This window comes from Physeter macrocephalus, unplaced genomic scaffold (genome assembly GCF_002837175.3).
Source record: "Physeter macrocephalus isolate SW-GA unplaced genomic scaffold, ASM283717v5 random_68, whole genome shotgun sequence".
NCBI classification, from domain to species: domain Eukaryota; kingdom Metazoa; phylum Chordata; class Mammalia; order Artiodactyla; family Physeteridae; genus Physeter; species Physeter macrocephalus.
Genome location: NW_021145354.1, coordinates 43,137 through 60,505, shown reverse-complemented (window position 1 = coordinate 60,505; position 17,369 = coordinate 43,137).

Below are 17,369 nucleotides of genomic sequence, written 5' to 3'. Positions count from 1 at the left end.
GTTGTGGCTCACGGGCCCAGTTGCTCTGCGGCATGTGGGATCCTCCCAGACCAGGCCTCGAACCCGTGTCCCCTGCATTAGCAGGCAGGTTCTCAACCACTGTGCCACCAGGGAAGCCCCAGACTACTTTTTTGAAAGGGGACTGGACAACCCCTCCCCCCACCCCAGCTTTGCTCAGATCAGAAGCAGCCCACCGAGTCAGGTGACTGCAGGTTTTACTAGTTCGTTAGTGACGGTGTAAGCATGACGTCACTCCCACGTGACCACTGCCCAATACCAGATACCCGACCCTTGTGTTTACCCCTTCCAGCCGGTGCCCCACCCCTTGACTAATTTGCTTTTCCTAGAACTTCATGTAAACAGCATCATATAGTGTGCGCTTTCAGGGTCCAGTTTCTTTCTTTCAACATTTTATGTGTGAGGTTAATCCCTGTGGTTGTATCTTTTTCATCACTGAATAGTATTCCATTGTGTACATATTCCACAATTTATCCGCCTGCTGTTGCTGGGCATTTGGGTTGCTTTTGGATTTTGACTGTTATGAATAAACGTACTGTGGACATTGTTGAACATGGTGCTCCTTGCAGGTGGCTGCGTCTTGTAGCCAGTGTACCTTGAGTTTCACGAGGACTTGCCAGGCCTTTTTCCAAAGTGGTTGTACCATTTTTACACTCCTGCCAACAATTTTGAGAGTTACGTTTGTTGCTGTCACTCCCTTTGGTTCTAGCCGTCTGAGAGTGTGAAGTCGTCGCTCGCTGGCTTACGTTCGCATTCACCTGATGACCCGTGACATTGAACCTTTTTCATCCCCTCCTTGACCGTTTGGATATCTACTTTTGTGAAGTGCCTGTTTAAGTCTGTTTGCTTTTTTTTTTTTTTTTGGAGTTCTTTTTATTGTCTGGTTATTAGTCCTTTGTCAGATATATTTATTGAGGATATCCTATCCTAGCAGATTAAAAAAAATAAGTGTGTATTGTGTCACAGAGTTTGGAAACAAAACAAGGCTGAGGGGTGAGTCATCACATACAAGGAGATAGAAAAGGATCCTGGGGTCAGAGGGGGTCTTGACTTGAGCTGAGTCAGGGCTGGCTGCAATCCTGAGCAAGACGTAACCTTGTGTGTGTCTCAGGTGATTTCTTTGTCTCCAGAGAACGTGAGCGGTGTGGGGAAGCCAGAACAAGTTTCTGGAAATTCCATCAACTGGCTATGCTGTTTCCCATGCTGGGCCTTTGCATGTGCTGCTGTCCAAGCATCACCTCCCTTGGAAGGCCCTCATCGAGGCTCCTCAGCCCTCCTGGGTCCAGGGGAGATTCCTGACAGGGCCGAGGGCACACCAGGTCCACCATAAGAGCCCAGGATCCTCCCTGTTTTTGATTCCCTTCTTTCTGTCCTAGTTTTAAAAGTCTATTATCTTGCTGGGGTCTTTAAACCTTGCAGAAATCCTTTGTGGAACAGGCAGTGGATCAATCAAAGAATAAAGCAAGCAATCAGTCTTTACAGAGTTGAAAGGACTTGCCTCTGTCTTTCAACCCCAAAGCATGCTGGTCACAGAGGAGCCTTGGGGAGGGGCTCCTGAATGAACCTGTGACCCCCCCCCACCCAAAGTTAGAAAGCAAAGCTGGGTCCCAGCAGTCCTGGGGGGATGGGCCCTGGGTCATGAAAGCCCCAATGGCCAAGGCTTGGTGGGGCCACATGGAGACCGGGTCCCATGTATTGTATATAGGGTATCATTTATTCAGTCAGCCATTAATTCATTTAGCAAATATTTATTGAGCACCTACTATGTGCCAGTCACTATTCTAGGGGCACCCAGTGAACAAACAGACCAAACTCCTTGCCCTTCAGGAGCTGACATTCTAGGGGAGGGAGAGGCACCAAGAAGGAAATAAATCCGTGGTCCGTCTCACTGAGACAGGGGCCCAGGGAGACTCAGTCGGGGGGAGGGGAGGAGGTGCCTTTGGAGAGGTTTCAGAGGGGGTATCGAGGACAGACCTCTACAGACCGGGCTTTTATAATGAAAGACTTGAAGGAGGTGAGGGAGCCTGGTCCAGGCAGAGAGAACAGCCAGTGCAAAGACCCTGGGGTGGATTTAAAGGGCTGAGGCCATGTGGCGTCTTCAGCTTTTGTTCTGAACCAGGAGGGGCTGTGGGAGGGTTCTGAGCAGACCAGGGAGCTTAGGTTTTTTGTTTGTTTGTTTGTTTTTTAATATTGGAAAATGTCAAACACATATGTAAGTAGAGAGGATCATAAAATGAAGCCCAGCGTACCCATCGTGGCTGTGGTGTTTGTTTCTGTGTCTTTTCCTTTTATTAAAAAACATTTTAGGTAGTGTTCACATATAGCAAAAATTACACCTTTTTACAGTTTTGACCAATGTGTACCCCGTGCCGCTGCCATCACGACCCAGTTGTAAAGCACTTTTGTGACCCCCGACCCCGTGCTGCTCACCAGCCGCACGTCCTCCCCGGGGAGCTCACCGTCCCGCCCAGCATCCCCCTCCCCGCCTCCACCCTGGGACAGAGCCTCTCCTGTCCTTCCTGCCTGAGTGGATGCACGAGGGGCCTGACTTACAATCTTCCGAATAATCAGGAAAATATCCAGGAGACCCAGCCCCTCCGAGGTCCACGCCTGGGGTGGCGTGTCCTCCTGGGGGGCTTCTCCTCCTGCGACGTCATTCCTTCCTTCCTTGTACGGAGCAAGTGCCCTGGTTCTAGAGTCTGGGAACTCGACAACTGAGGCACCAAAACTGTTCATGTGAGCTCTTTACACACAGGTAGAGTGTTTCCTCCAGCACAGGTGGACTCATATTCACTGTTTTGTAGTCTTTTTTCCCATTTAGCAGTATACTGTGAGCAAGTTCCTTTGTTAATATATAGGAAACCACAGAATCATTCTTTAAGAATATTCTTATATTTAATTTTTGATTATGTAATGTATTCACGTTTCCAAAACTAAAACAAAATATACACAAGCCCGAGGGGACACCCAACCTCCCCCGCCTCACAGAGGGAGGCATTCTCACTTGTTATGAATTTTTCCAGTTTTCCACACATAAACCCAAGTAAATAACAAATGTATATTCTTTCTTCCCATGTGAACCCCAAAGTTAGCATATAAACCCAAAGTGAAGCCTGTCGCTGAACCATAGGTCCTGCAGCCCGGTCGGTGCCAGCACGTGCCAAGGACCCGCCCTCCGCCCAGTGTGTGGTCATCCGCTGAGTGGACACCGTGACGTCAGTAGCAGAGGACAAGGCCCCGGCAGCCCCCCCGCCACACGGCCCTGTATTGTCGGGCACCTGAGTCATTTCTAAATCCAGCCTCTGTCGCAACTGCGACTCTGCCATCTGAAGGAGACAATGATCCTCTGAGCGGCCCCTGCCACTGGGCCGTTGGGTCAGGCGCCAGGCTCTCAGTGCACTGAGCGCGTGCCGGGTGCTTCCCGGGCAAGGTCTCATTTTCTCTCTCGCCCCCGTGAGGAGCCAGGATCCATGGAGCGAGAGGAGTGCACTGCTGAAGCTCTCTGGGGGGAGGTGGTGGAGCCAGGACTCAGACCCGGCAAGGCTGAGTCCAGGGCTGACGTTCCAGGTGGAGGACGGGGCGGGCCTCCGGGCAGGCCTGACCAAGCAGCCTCCCGAGACGGCCCGAGGCCCTGAGGCCCCTGGGGTAGCTTGGGGTCAACGGTGCGATGGGGGCGGGCCCAGGCCTGCCGTGGTGCAGGGACTGGGAAGGCAGGCGGGTGCTAGGCAAAAGGGGGCGGTGCGGAGTGTGGCAAAGTGGGGCTTCCTGCCCTGCCTCCCCCACTGGGGCTGACAGCTCACGTGGGAAACCTGGCCGGGTCTTCTGATGTTTCAGTAGGAGCTGGAAAGAAAAAATGAAGTGAGGCCTCCTAATGCTTAAACGATGGCAGCTGATTAACTGCACAATTACACGTGGCTGCTGCTTACTCTTAAACGGTTAGCGGAGAGAGACAGAGGATCTGGCAGATAACGTCTGTCTGCATGTTCATCGCAGGATTCTGGCCATTTTTCTGGAGATGTAAATTTTTTTAAATTAAAAGTGTGGGGACTTCCCTGGCGGTCCAGTGGTTAGGACTCCGTGCTTCCACTGCGGGGGGCACGGGTTCGATCCCTGGTCCGGGAACTAAGATCCCACGTGCCGCTCAGCACGGCCCAAAAAAAAATTTGTGGGAGAAAAGAGATAAAACCAAGTAAAATATGTGAATCTTGTCAGATCCTGGTTTGAAAAAAAAAAAATCAGCCGTAAAAAACATGCGGGGTTAATGGGGTACTTGAATGTGGCCTGTGTATTAGGTGTCTGTGGCATGATGGCTGTTTTCCTTTTTCTTTTTTTTTGCGGTACGCGGGCCTCTCACTGCTGTGGCCTCTCCCCTGCGGAGCACAGGCTCCGGACGCGCAGGCCCAGCGGCCACGGCTCACGGGCCCAGCCGCTCCGCGGCATGTGGGATCTTCCCGGACCGGGGCACGAACCCGTGTCCCCTGCATCGGCAGGCGGACCCTCAACCACTGCGCCACCAGGGAAGCCCCAGCATGATGGCTTTTTTCTTAGGTGGGATGATCGTGTTGTGGTTACAAGGAGAATGTATTTGTTCTCCAGGGACACGTGCTGAAGGGTTCAGAGAAAAAGGTTATGCCAGTGAGAGAGCCCAGGAGCTCTGTGTGAACATAGCTCGCCCAGGCTGCTACTTCCTGTGTGCTTTAAACTTTGCATAATACAAATTGGAGGGGAAGGGGGGGAAAGGCAGGCACGGAGGTAAAGCAGAATGTGTGTGTGTGCTAACTGTGGCCCCCAGTTTTCCACCTGTCATTTAGCCAGTTTGCTCCCACGAGCCGGGCAAACTGAGGCCCAGGGAGGAGGGAGTGTCCCCTCGGGGCGCTGACCTACCTCCCTGATTGGTTTCCCCACCCAGCATGAGAGCAGGTGTCGGCCACGTGGGGACGGGGCCCAGGCAGCGCTTCCCAGGCCTTCGTCTCTCTCCCCCCACTTCATGGAGGTGGAAACTGAGGCCCAGAGAGAAGTGAATGGACTGGGCTGTTCATCAAAGGCCTCAGGGCTCCTGTTTTCCCTCTTTCCCCAGATCAGGGACACTGGCTTTGGAGTCGGCAGGTCCGGCTCTGTCACCGGCTTTGCTGTGTGACCTGCGGGACTCACCTGACCTCTCTGAGCCACCGCTTCGGGTGAGGAGGCTCCTGCCCGCTGCCCTGTGCACATTGATGCCGTCACATGTCCTTCTGCCCCGTGTCCTCGAAATCTCAGCATCTCCAGCAGCCTTCCCGCAGGCTGCCCTGGGCCTGAGCCCTTCCCTCCACAGCCTTGGCTCCCCCAGCCCTGGCTCCGCCTGAGGCTTTCCCACCGGCCTCACTGCCAGCCTGTCCACATCCCCTCAGGTCAGCGTTTGCCACAGGCCTCGGAGCCATCACGTCACCTTCTGAGCCTCGGTTTCCTCATCTGTAACACAGCAGGGACGGCCCCAACAGGAAGGGAAGACAGGCTGCCCTCCACCACCACCCCCAGCTTTAATAAGGTATAATTTGCATACAATAAAATTCACCATTTAAGTATGTTTGACAGTTTTTGGCAAATGTATAGTTACGCAAGGACCACCACAAGCATCATTTCCTTTATCACAAGTTCCCTTGAGCTCCTTCGCGGTTAAGCCACCGCCCCCGCCCTGGCAGCCACGGCTCTGTCTTGTGTCTAGTTTTGCCTTTTCCACAATGGCGTTCAAACGGGATCCTGCCGAGGGTCACCTTTTAGGTCTGGCGTCTTGGACGCGACGCCCCTGGGACGCACCGTGTCGTTCCCATGTCTGGAGTTCGTTTCTTTGTTTCTGAGGAGTCGCCCGTTGACGGATTGACCACATTCGTCTGTCCATTCGCAAGTTCTATGGGCATTTGGGGTCTTTCCAGGATTTAGTTATAATGAATAAAGCTGCTATTAATACTTACATACAAGTTTTGTGTGTGTGTCCGTGTAGGTTTTCATTTCTCTCAGGAGTAGAATGGCTGGGTCGTAGGTAGGTATAGATTTGATTTTATGGCAGATTGCCAACGTGTTTGCAGCAGATGTAAGCTTTTATATATGGGATGGATAAACAACAAGGTCCTACTGTATAGCACAGAGAACTATATTCAATATCCTATGAAAAACCATAATGGCAAAGAGTATGAAAAAATATATGTTAAATGTGTAAGTGAATCACTTTGCTGTACAGCAGTAATTAACACAACATTGTAAATCAACTATACTTCAATTTTTAAAAATCTGTGTATCAAAGAAAATCTTAGCTGTCCTAACAGGTGTGCAATGGACTCTTTCCGTGGTCTCAGTTTGCATCCCTGGTGACTGGCGGTGAAAGCGTCTTTTCATCAGCTTGGTTGCTGTCTGGATGGCTTCCTCGGTGAGGTGTCTGTTCAGGCCTTTTGCACATTTTTTATTGGGTTGTTTGTTTTCTTATGATTGACTTGGAAGAATTCTTTGTATATTCTGGGTACAAGCCCTTTATCAGCGATGTGTTTTGCAAATATTTTCTCTCAGGGTTGTTTTGAGGATTAAAAAACACCATAAACACTAAGTAAGTGGGTACTCTTATCATTATTATTCTTTCTACTGCTGTTATTTATCACCCTATTTTGTCCTGTGGATAGAGTAGGACCTCACGCCTCTCTGCCCAAACTCCTCGTGGCACCTGCAACAAGGCTGCCCGAGCCCCATCCCCCCAGGTCCCCTTTGCTGGAACTCCCTGAGGGGCCCCCGTCTCCGCTGGAGCCCAGGACATCTGTGTTGTTTGTTGTTTACATGTTCGCTTATCAAAACCATCCAGCTGGCCCTGGCCGCTTGGCTGGGCCCAGAGGAGGCTGCGGAGATGGCCTCGCCTCACCCACCCCACTCTGCCCGCAGGACAGAGCCACATCCTTCCCATCTCCAGCCCACACCCCTCGTGCCAGCATGCGCAGACACGCCCCTCATTCGAGCCTCATCACAGCACCCAGGATCCGGGTCCCACGTGCCGGACGAGACGGGGGAGGCTCGTGGAGCCAGCGTGGCCACCCAGAGTCCACAGCCCAGAAGGGGTGCTGCGGAGACCCTGGCTCTCGTGCCCTGAGCGTGTCATCTGCAGCGCTGTCACTTGGCAGACGTCCCCCCAGGCTGAGCGGAGGACCAGCGGAAGCCGACAGGGACCCCTGAGCACCTGGCTCTGCGTGAGTGATCTCCCTCCGGGGTGGGGGGGGGTGGCTCTTATGGCCCCATTTTACAGATGAGGAAACTGAGGCTGAGGGAGACCAAGTGACTCAATAAATCAGTGGCAGAGTAGGATTTGAGCCCGGGTACCCTGTCCCCTCAGCCTGAGGGCTTGGCTGCTGGCCCAGGCGGAACCCATGGCCTCTGTCCCTTCTGTGGGGCCCGCCCCAACTGGGCGAGGGTGGCGTGCACCTCACTGACCGTCAGGATACCCTTGGGAAGTGGGAAGTCAGTCACGCCACCCCCGCTTCACCCATGACCCCCCACTTCCCTTCTCCCTTCGAGCTCTCTGTGACCCCCCCGCCCCCCGTCTCTGTACCCTTGTCTGTGCCGGGCCGCTTCCCGAATGCCCTCCCGACCCGAGCACCCCCTATTTGGTAGACCCTTCCCCGTGGACATGGCTGGCTCAGAGCCTCTGCTGGCCCCAGAGTGCAGAGGGCAACGTGGCCACATCTGGCTACACCAAGGAGCGTGTGCCCTTCTCCAGCCGCCCCCTCGGGACTGTCTTCCTGGGATGCGCTCGCGTGGGTGGGAGGTGGTGTCTGCACGAAGACACTCGCTGTCAGCGCAGAAGACCAGAGGGCACCCGAACGCCCGTCAGCAGGGGACTGCTGAGTGCCCTGCGGGGGGAGTCACTCCGTGGACACCCTGTCGGCCGCCGTGACGAGGACGGGTGCGCGCCCCATGCTGAGCTGAAAGGACACTCGGGGCCTCGGGACGCTGAGTCACAAAGGGACAGTGTGTGGAGAACAGAGGCTGCCTTGCCCCGCAAAGACGCGCACGGGCTACATCCCCGGGGTGCACCCGGGCGTCGGGGGACCGAGCCGGGGACACTTCTCACTCTATGTCTTATCACTGCTTGAATTTCGAACTGAAATGTCTCCCTCCTCGGGAGGCCACCTCTGATCCCACCCCCTGGAGTGTCCCCCCAACAGCGTTTTGAGTAACTTGAAGGTCAGGTGACGAACCCCCCTTTTCTAAATCTGCTGCCCGCCCACGAGTTCTTGGGGAGCGCCTCCCACCAGCCCTTTCCTTGTGGCCTTTGGGTTACACCGGGCGCCCCTGAGGGAGGGGCCTGGCGTCCAGCTCAAGACCCTAGGTGGCCTCTGAGGTGGCCCAGATCCCAGGCCTGTTCCTGTCTGACCTCAGGAGGGGGCGGGTTTCTCAGCCTCGCTGAAGCTCTGACTGTGCGCTGGGCACATTCTCATCCTCACGCTGACTCTTAAGAGTGAAGACCATTAAAATACCCACTTTACAGAGGAGGAAACTGAGGCTCAGAGCAGTTCAGAGATCCCTTAGCTCCCCTGGCGTCACACGCTAGTGAGGGAAGAGCCAGAATTCCACCCTAGCGAGGCTTCTGGCAGCCCTTTGAGGGATATGGCTCTTGCTGGTGCTGCGAGGCCCCTCAGCCGGTAGGTGCCTTTCTCCTGCCCTGGATGAGGCTGGGGTCTCAAAGACGCGCTGTCCCGGGACTGAGGACTCCGAGCCAGCGTGATGAGGGCAGAACAGGGCTTTCGGAAGCCCAGAGGAGGGAACGGTGATTCCGCCTGGAGCAGCGGGGAGGGCTTCCTGGGGAAGGTGGTGCTGGCACTCAGCCTGCAAAGATGAGGTGGCCGTCAAATCTTCAGTCCAACGTGTTCCCGCTAAACTCACTATCTTCTCTTCCCACACCTACTGCCCCACCCCATTTTATTTTATGATTGACACCGTCCTCCAGGCCCTGGAGGAGGCTGCGAGCCTCCCCGTAACCCTGGCCTCCTCCCTTGGCCTCTACCCTCTTCCTACCAGCCACTAAGGCTTCTGAGTCTTTCTCAGCTACCGTCCCCACCTTCCAGCCACACTCCTGTCCCACGTGGACTTGCTCCAGGGCTCCTCACTGGAGGAGGAAGTCCCCGCTGGGGCCCTGCCCTATGAGTCACGCTGTTGCACCCCACCGGGAAGTGCAGTAGGTAGCTCTGTGGATGGTCACTGCCCATGACGAATTGCAGAAGGGGTGTGGAGGGTTTGAAAAATGGCTGCAAGTTCTCTGTCATGCCACTCATTGTGGGGCAGGGTCGATGTCTCCGCCCCTTAAAACTGGGCGGGTTGCTTTGGCCCATAGCGTCAGGCAGCAGCTACACCAGCAGAAAGGACCATGCAGCTTCCACCCTCTGTCCACCCCCCTGTGAGGAAGCCCCGGCCAGAGACGGAGGCTGTGTGGAGGGGCTCCAGCCCTGGAGGCCTCCCAGCCCAAGTGCCAGACTTGGAAATGAATGGAAATGAAGGCCCTCCGGATGAATCCAGCGGAGGCCCCAGACATCGTGGGTCAGAGACAGCATTGTAAAATAGTTGTTTAACACCAGTGAGCTTAGGGAGGTTGGAATGCAGCAGGACTTAAGCAGAGGGGGATTTTGTGACTTTCCCCATCTCTGATGTTATTCCTTTCTCAACACATTTCTGCTGGGACCTCTGAGGGGCTGGGGGCTGCGGAGGTGGTGCTGTCTTGGAACTCGGCCCAGGGTCAAACCCTAGAGCCACTGTTTACCCCTTCCCTGTGAAACTACGGGGCTGGATTAGAATCAGGGGACATTGACCATGACCATCTGCTCCCCGCAAACCACTGCATACACCCAGCCCCTGACACCACTGGAGTAGAGTCTTGGGTCACTAGGTGGTGTCAAGTCTCATGAGGATCAATTTGGGTAATCCAGGAAGGCTGCATGTAAGAGGCAGGATTTACTTGTAAACAATGGTCAGAGTCAAAAATAATGATGCCATTTTGCTCGTTTACATTAAAATATCAAAATAATATAATTATATTAACTGACTTTTCTGACATATTAAAATATTATATATTTAATTTATATTAAAAATAACAAATAATTCTTGGGACTTCCCTGCTGGCGCAGTGGTTAAGAATCCGCCTGCCAGTGCAGGGGACATGGGCTCGAGCCCTGGTCTGGGAAGATCCCACATGCCGCGGAGCAACTGAGCCCGTGCGCCACAACTACCGAGCCTGCGCTGTAGAGCCCACAAGCCACAACTACTGAGCCCGTGAGCCACAACTACTGAAGCCCGCATGCTACGACTACTGAAGCCCGTGCGCTTAGAGCCCGTGCTCTGCACCAAGAGAAGCCACCGCAATGAGAAGACTGTGCACCGCAACGAAGAGTAGCCCCCGCTCGCCGCAGCTAGAGAAAGCCCGCGCGCAGCAACAAAGACCCAACGCACCCAAAATTAAAAATAAATAAATTTATTAAAAAAAAACCAACAAATAATTCTTGCAGAAATGTTTGATAAGAAAAGCATAATGAAGGTAAACACATTCCTTGTGAACTTAGGCCCAGATATCATTATGGCTGGCCTGTTGGAGTATTTCCTACCTTCCCCCCTTGCAACGGGGACCAGGCTGCAACTTTGGGCAAACTTTCCCGGTGGTTCAAACAAGGCACAAACCAGCTGGCAGAAGCGGGTGTTCCCACCAGCAGCAGAGGAAGCCAGGCTTGGGGCATGTGGTCCTGGCCGGCGTGGAGCCCTCCTCCCCTGCCCCTGCCCAGCCACCAGCAAAAAGGTCACCACGCAGCTGGTGCCCTGGTCTTTCACAGAACAGCCCTGTGGAGGGACACCGCCAAGTGTGCCAGGCCCGGCATCCTTCCTGCCACCTCTCGGCTCTCTAAGCCCCAAGCACAATACCCCCCAGCCCCAGGGCAGTGGAAGCCACCTGTCCGAGGAGCTGGGGGATCCTGGGGGCCGCCCAGCAAGTGTCAGAATCAGTCTGAGTCCTGGGCCTGGGGAGGAAATGAATTCTTTCCTCTGGGCGTGAAGGCACCCCGCCCCCAGCAGCCCGAGCGGGGGAGGCGGGGAGATGCTTTCCACCCGAGAGTGTTCGTGACCCTCCAAGGGCAAGCACTTGAACTTGTACTGTCTCTGGCTTTTCAGAGGACGACGTGTCGGCCGCTGGAGAGGGTCTGGGAGCAGAACGTTCCTCGCGGTGGGGCTCCGCAGTCTCAGGGCCGCGCCCTCGCCCTAGGCCTGGGCAGACGGAGGGAGACGCTGGTAGAAAAACGTCGACATTTACAGCATTTTCTGCTGCAAGGCGCTGGTCACAGTGCCCCGTGGGGTGCCACGCAGGACGGATCTGGGGCTCGACTCGGGGTCCGATGGCCGGTCGGCCCGGATCCCTCCCCGGCGGGCCCCTCGCGCCCACGCGCCCGGCTCCGCACTCGGGCTCCGCTGGAAACCAGGCTGAGGGCAGAAGGGCGGCGCCGGGCGGGGCCGCCGGGCCGGCACCGCCGAGGCTGTGGGAGGGCGTCTGGCCCGCAGGGCTCTGGGGAGACTTGCGTCTTTGTTCTTGAGCGGGTGGCTGGCAGGCCGGACAGCCCAGATCTTCTAAAAATATTCCATTTTTGGCTTTCCACGCCCCGGGCCTGCTGACCTCGTAGCCTCAGGCCCTCACTCCGCGGTCCTCCCCTCCCGCTTGGGCTGTACTCTAGACACGCTGGCCTTTAAGTGTTCCTTCAAGTGACTTCTAATTCTTATTAGATCGATGCAGGCACATAGTGTTCACTGCAAGGCCTATGAGAACAGGAACAGAAAACCTGCAGCCACCTGCTTGCACCCATTGACAAACAAGAACTGAGCACCTACTGTATACTGGGCTCTAGGCACTGGGGATGCAGCAGAGACCCAAACGGACCCTCCCTCAGCTGACATTCGGGTGGGACTGCTTCCAACCCTTGTAGTTTCCCCTTACTTCTCAATCACATGCTTGTATTGCTATTTCTTTTCTTTTTCTTTCTTTTTTTTTTTTTTTTTTTTTTGCGGTACGCAGGCCTCTCGCCGTTGCGGCCTCTCCCGTTGCGGAGCACAGGCTCCGGACGCGCAGGCTCAGCGGCCATGGCTCACGGGCCCAGCCGCTCTGCGGCACGTGGGATCTTCCCGGACCAGGGCACGACCCCGCGTCCCCTGCATCGGCAGGCGGACTCTCAACCACTGCGCCACCAGGGAAGCCCTAAAGAAACCAATGTTTTTTTTTCTTTTGTTTTTTGTATCGCTATTTCTTTTCTCTGTTTTCAGTGTTAGACAGTACTACTACAGGCAAGGACTTAGTCCCTTACACATGGACCCCTGCACTTCCCCTGCCCCAGGGCTCACTTTCTTTTTGTCACAATTTTTGGACATATCAGCATTTGGTGTTTTGGTTTACATATTATGATTATGTAAATATTGTTCCCAGGTGAGCTGTGCAGTACTTTATGACTACATTTTCTTTTCTTTCTTTTTTTTTTTTTTTTTGCGGTACACGGGCCTCTCACTGTTGTGGCCTCTCGCGTTGCTGAGCACAGGCTCCGGACGCGCAGGCTCAGCGGCCATGGCTCACGGGCCTAGCCGCTCCGCAGCACGTGGGATCTTCCCGGACCGGGGCACGAACCCGTGTCCCCTGCATCGGCAGGCAGACTCTCAACCACTGCGCCACCAGGGAAGCCCTCTTTTCTTTCTTTAAAAAAAAAAATAATAATTAATTTTTGCTGTGTTGGGTCTTCGTTGCTGCGCGCGGGCTTCCTCTACTTGTGTCAAGCGGAGGCTACTCTTTGTTGCGGTGCGTGGGCTTCTCATTACGGTGGCTTCTCGTCTTGCAGAGCATGGGCTCTAGGCGCACGGGCTTCATTAGCTGTGGCACGGGGGCTCAGTAGTTGTGGCTGGCAGGCTCTAGAACGCAGGCTCAGTAGTTGTGGCGCACGGGCTTAGTTGCTCCGCGGCATGTGGGATCCTCCCAGACCAGGGCTCAAACCCGTGTCCCCTGCATTGGCAGGCAGATTCTTAACCACTGCGCCACCAAGGAAGTCCCAATGACTACATTTTCTATTTTGTGTTATTTGTTTTTCCAGGAGTTGATAATTGCCTTGTTTTCTTCTTACATCCAGCTGGGCATTGAGGGGGGTCCTTTCAATCTGGAACTCATGACCTTCGTTCTGGGAAGTTAGAAGGCATAACTCCTCCTTTCACAAACTCTTAGCTTATTTTCTTCTCATCCCTGCCTGCCCTTCCACCTCCAGAGGGACCTGATGTCTCCCAGGCTGCTGTTTCTAGGGGCTGTCTGTAGGTGGTCTGGCCGCAGATTGGCTTCCTCCCCTGTAGACTTTCATTTCACTTTCTTCTACTCTACTAAGTTGGTTACCATTTTTCTATTCATTTAACAGCTTCAAAAGTTTTATAGATTCTGTCCCTGTCATCGACTTTCCTGTTGTCTTTGTCCTTGTGAGTTTGTGCCTTAAAGTTTTCTTATTTTACTTTTATTTTAGTGGGGTTTTGGGAGGGAAGGGAGAAAAATATCCCTGTTCAGTTCATGGTTAATTAGGAGTCCCCCTCACCTTCTCTTTGAGCACCTGCTGTGTGCCATGGACTATTTAAAGTCGGCTCCTACACCCAGTTTCACATAGCTCTTTTTTTGTCACCCAAGTTTGAGCTCAGAAGAAACCTCCTCCAGGTAGGCCTCCTTGGCCACCCATCTAATGGAGCCACCCCAGTGCCTCTCTATCATGTTGCCCTGCTTTACTTTTGTTTTTAGCCCTTATCACTATTTGAAATTAATTTATAGATTTACTTTCATTGATATATGTGCCTTCTTTTTCAACCTCCCCCAGAAGGCTTGCTCCATGAAGGCAGGGACCCTGTCTGTTTTGTTCTTCACTGCCCCCTCAGCATGTAACATGGTGTCAGGCAAAAAGAGATGTTCAGGAAATATGTGTTGAATGGATGGATGGATTTGAGCCTGGGATCTTCGAGAGGCAACTTCAGCATAACTTAAGGAAGAAGCTGGTAGTGGGCAGAGTTTCCTGGGAATGGAAGATACTGCCAGTGAGAGGGTGAACCCCTAATCAGGGAAGGGATATAAGCCCAGGCTTGGGGATGGCTGAAAGGGGACACAAACTCTAGTGAGAATGGGTGTGATCATCTCCAAGGCCTGGCTGAGACAGGTGATTGGCTTAAGGTCACTCATCTCCATCCTGGTGGAGCCAGGACGCCCCTCAGATTGGAAAACAGCCCTTTGCAGGCAGATATTGGGATGTGTCTGGGTCGTGGAGTCAGCCCGGTCTGGACACAGTTCTTTCTCTCTTCTCCCTGGTCCTGTGATCTTGGGAACGCGGCTCGTCTCTGTGTTTGCAGTACTTCTCCCCCAGACCCCAGTGATGAGGACAATGCTCAGGTCCTGGATTCTAGGTGACAGGCTTGAGCCTGCTAATGAAATGCGTGATACATAGCAGGCTGTCCCCGACCAGGGCTAAAAGCCTGGCTTTGTTCTACCAGCAGTGGGACCTGCGCCAGCTGCTTGAAGACTTGGGCCTCAGTTTCCTTGTCTGTGAGATGAAGGTCTAACCACACTGGACTTGCCGGGTCACATCAAGTCTTGGGCTTGGAGTGTAACGCGTGTCAGTGAACCCCTGGCCCTGCCTCCCGGGCATGAAGTGCTATGTGTGAGGGCCTGGGGACAGACAGGCTCCGGGCCAGGGCTCCTGGGATGCCCTGAGCCCCTGGCTGCCTGGAAGATTTCCTGGGGGAAGCCTCAGGGTTTCTGTGCAGCCGTGAAGGGTCCTGGGCAGGACATATTTGAGGGCTCAGTGAGAAGCGAAGCGCTTGGCATCTTCCCAGAAAGCAGTGGAGGGAGTTCAAGGGCGATGTGATTTGCCCAGAAGGGGGGTGTCGCAAACTACTGTAATTAATGGAAGCTTGGGCAGGGAAAACTCTGTCTCCATCTGACTGTTCCAGCAACAGCTCTGCCATTGCCAGCAGACTTCAGCCCCTCTCTGAGCCTCCACTTCTCTTCTATGACACTGGGATGATGACAGCTGCCCCTTGCTGCAGTACTGTGAGCCTTCCTCCTTTCCACAGCTGTTCACTGCACACCTGCAGTGTGTGGGGACACTGCAGTGAGCAGAGCAAAGTCACGGCCCCCATGCAGCTTGATTATAGTGAGTCCACAGACTCATGAACTTCAAGGGATTAGCACATAGTAGGTGCTCTAACGATGGCACTTGCTGTTTTGCTCCTGGAGCCACCTAACTGGTGTGAATTCACCCTTTGATATTCAAGAGTGCTGGCGGCTTAGATAGAGCAGGTGAGCTCCTGCCCTCCCTCGAGGTTTCCTTCTTTGTAAACTGCACCGTCAGGACCTGACCCTGAGGGAGGCTCCCACCTCCCTCCAAGCTCGAGGGCAATTACTTACTACCCTAAAGCACCACCTCCAGCCGGCCTGATGCTGGGCCAGAAAGAACTCAGCCCCTGCCTCGGAGCAGCTTGATTCTGCTGGAGACGCAGGTGGGGTTTCCGCCGCTGGCAGAGATGGGGTCCCTGGGGGCAGTGTCAGGGAGAGCCTCCCCTCCCTGTTTCGGAAGTGGGCCTTGAGGGGTAGGAATGAGTCAGGTGGAGAAGGCAGGGAAGGGCATTCCAAGCTGAGGGAACAGTCTTTGCAAAGAAAGGTTCAGGGAGGAGAGCTGCGGTTGGTAGTGGCTGGACTGGGGAGAGCCTGGGGAGGTTCTCGGCGGAGCGAGCCTCGGCAGGGTTTGAGCTTGGCCAGCCGTGTTCTGGAAGGCGCTCTGGCTGCTGTGGAGGAACTGGGGGCAGGAAGCACGGGGAGGGGGAGGGGGAGGGGGAGCGGACTAGGTCCCGGAAGTGCCCAGGGCTCCGTAGAGTGACCAGCTCACGTCCAGCCGCCATGCCAGGGCTGGCCACCAGAGGGCACTGTGGGCGCAAGCTGAGGGGGCCCTTGCGGAGTCAGGGCCATGTGTGCGTGTGTGTGTGTGTGTGTGTGTGTGTGTGTGTGGTATCTGTGCACGTGCCTGAGCCTGCGTGGCCGCTCCGCGGGCAGGTCCATGCTTGTGCACCCCGCCGTGCTCACAAGCGTGTGCATGTGTCTGGGGTGTGTGAACTTGGGTGTGAGCTGGGGGTGGGGGGGGCGAGGGCGTGAGTGAGCACGTGCAGTGGTGCATATAGGTGAGAGCAGGGCCCTCGTCCCCCGCTGCTCCCGCCTGTTCCTCCCCCACCAGCCGTCCACCTCAAGGCCTTTGCACACGCTGTCTCCTCCCCCTGGAGCGCTGTTCCCCACACCCTCAAGACACCTCCTTCACTTGCTCAGGTCTTTGCTTATCTGTCACCTGCCGGTGAGGCTTGTCCTCCCTCTTTAAAATTACAGCCCCACCCTCAGACGCACGCCGGTCCCCTTCCCTCCTTTCCCGGTACCAGATCCTCCGGCGACTATCATTTAATCTGGGCATTTCGCTTGTGTGTTTTGTCCACCAGTCACCTCCCGAGGGCAGGGCCTTGTGTCTGTCTCTTCAACGCCGTGCCCTCAGCGCCAGGCACACAGTCAGTGCTCACTACGGAGCTGTCGAGTGCATGAAGGGATGAGCTCCCGCCATCCCGGGCGCAGACATCCTGCCTCCAGCCCTCGGTAACCCCAGGCCCCGCCCACCTCAGCTCACACCCAGATCCTGATCTGACCACACCCCTTTCCCTGAGTCCACGGAGAAGGGTGTCGGGGACTCGTCTTCTCGGAGTCAGGGCAAGAAGCAGCCTGTTACAGGGACCCTGTCCAATATCCCTTCTGGTTTCTGAGTGGTCATGGAGCTGCAACCAGCAAGGAAGGGACGACGGAGCCCTGCCTCCCCGCCGGGCCCTCACACAGGGCCCCTTGCACAGCACCAACCCTCTACAGGGAGACTGTTGCTCGCTTCTCTGCCTGACGAGCTCACAAGCTCCTACTGGTCCTTAAAGGTCCAGTCTCAAAGTCACCTCCTCTGAAGAGCCTTCCCGACCTCACCCAGGTGGAGCCTGGCGCCGTCCTGGGACTCTTGTTCATGCATCTATTTATAGCAGCCCACATGGAGTTCTGTGATTCTTGGGCTGTCTGTCAGGCTCCCTGACTAACCGTCACCTCCTCCAACGGCAGGGCCTCGTCTGAGTCATAGGAGCAGGCCAGCATGGGACTAGAGTTGCTTCCAATGTCTGTGGCCTGCTTTCTGTCTGTCCTTTGCTCATTCCTCAAACATTTTTCCTGGCCTACTATGTGCCAGGCCCTGGGCTGTGCATCAGGAATGCCCCGCGGGGAGTGAGTTGGCCAGCTTCCTGCCCAG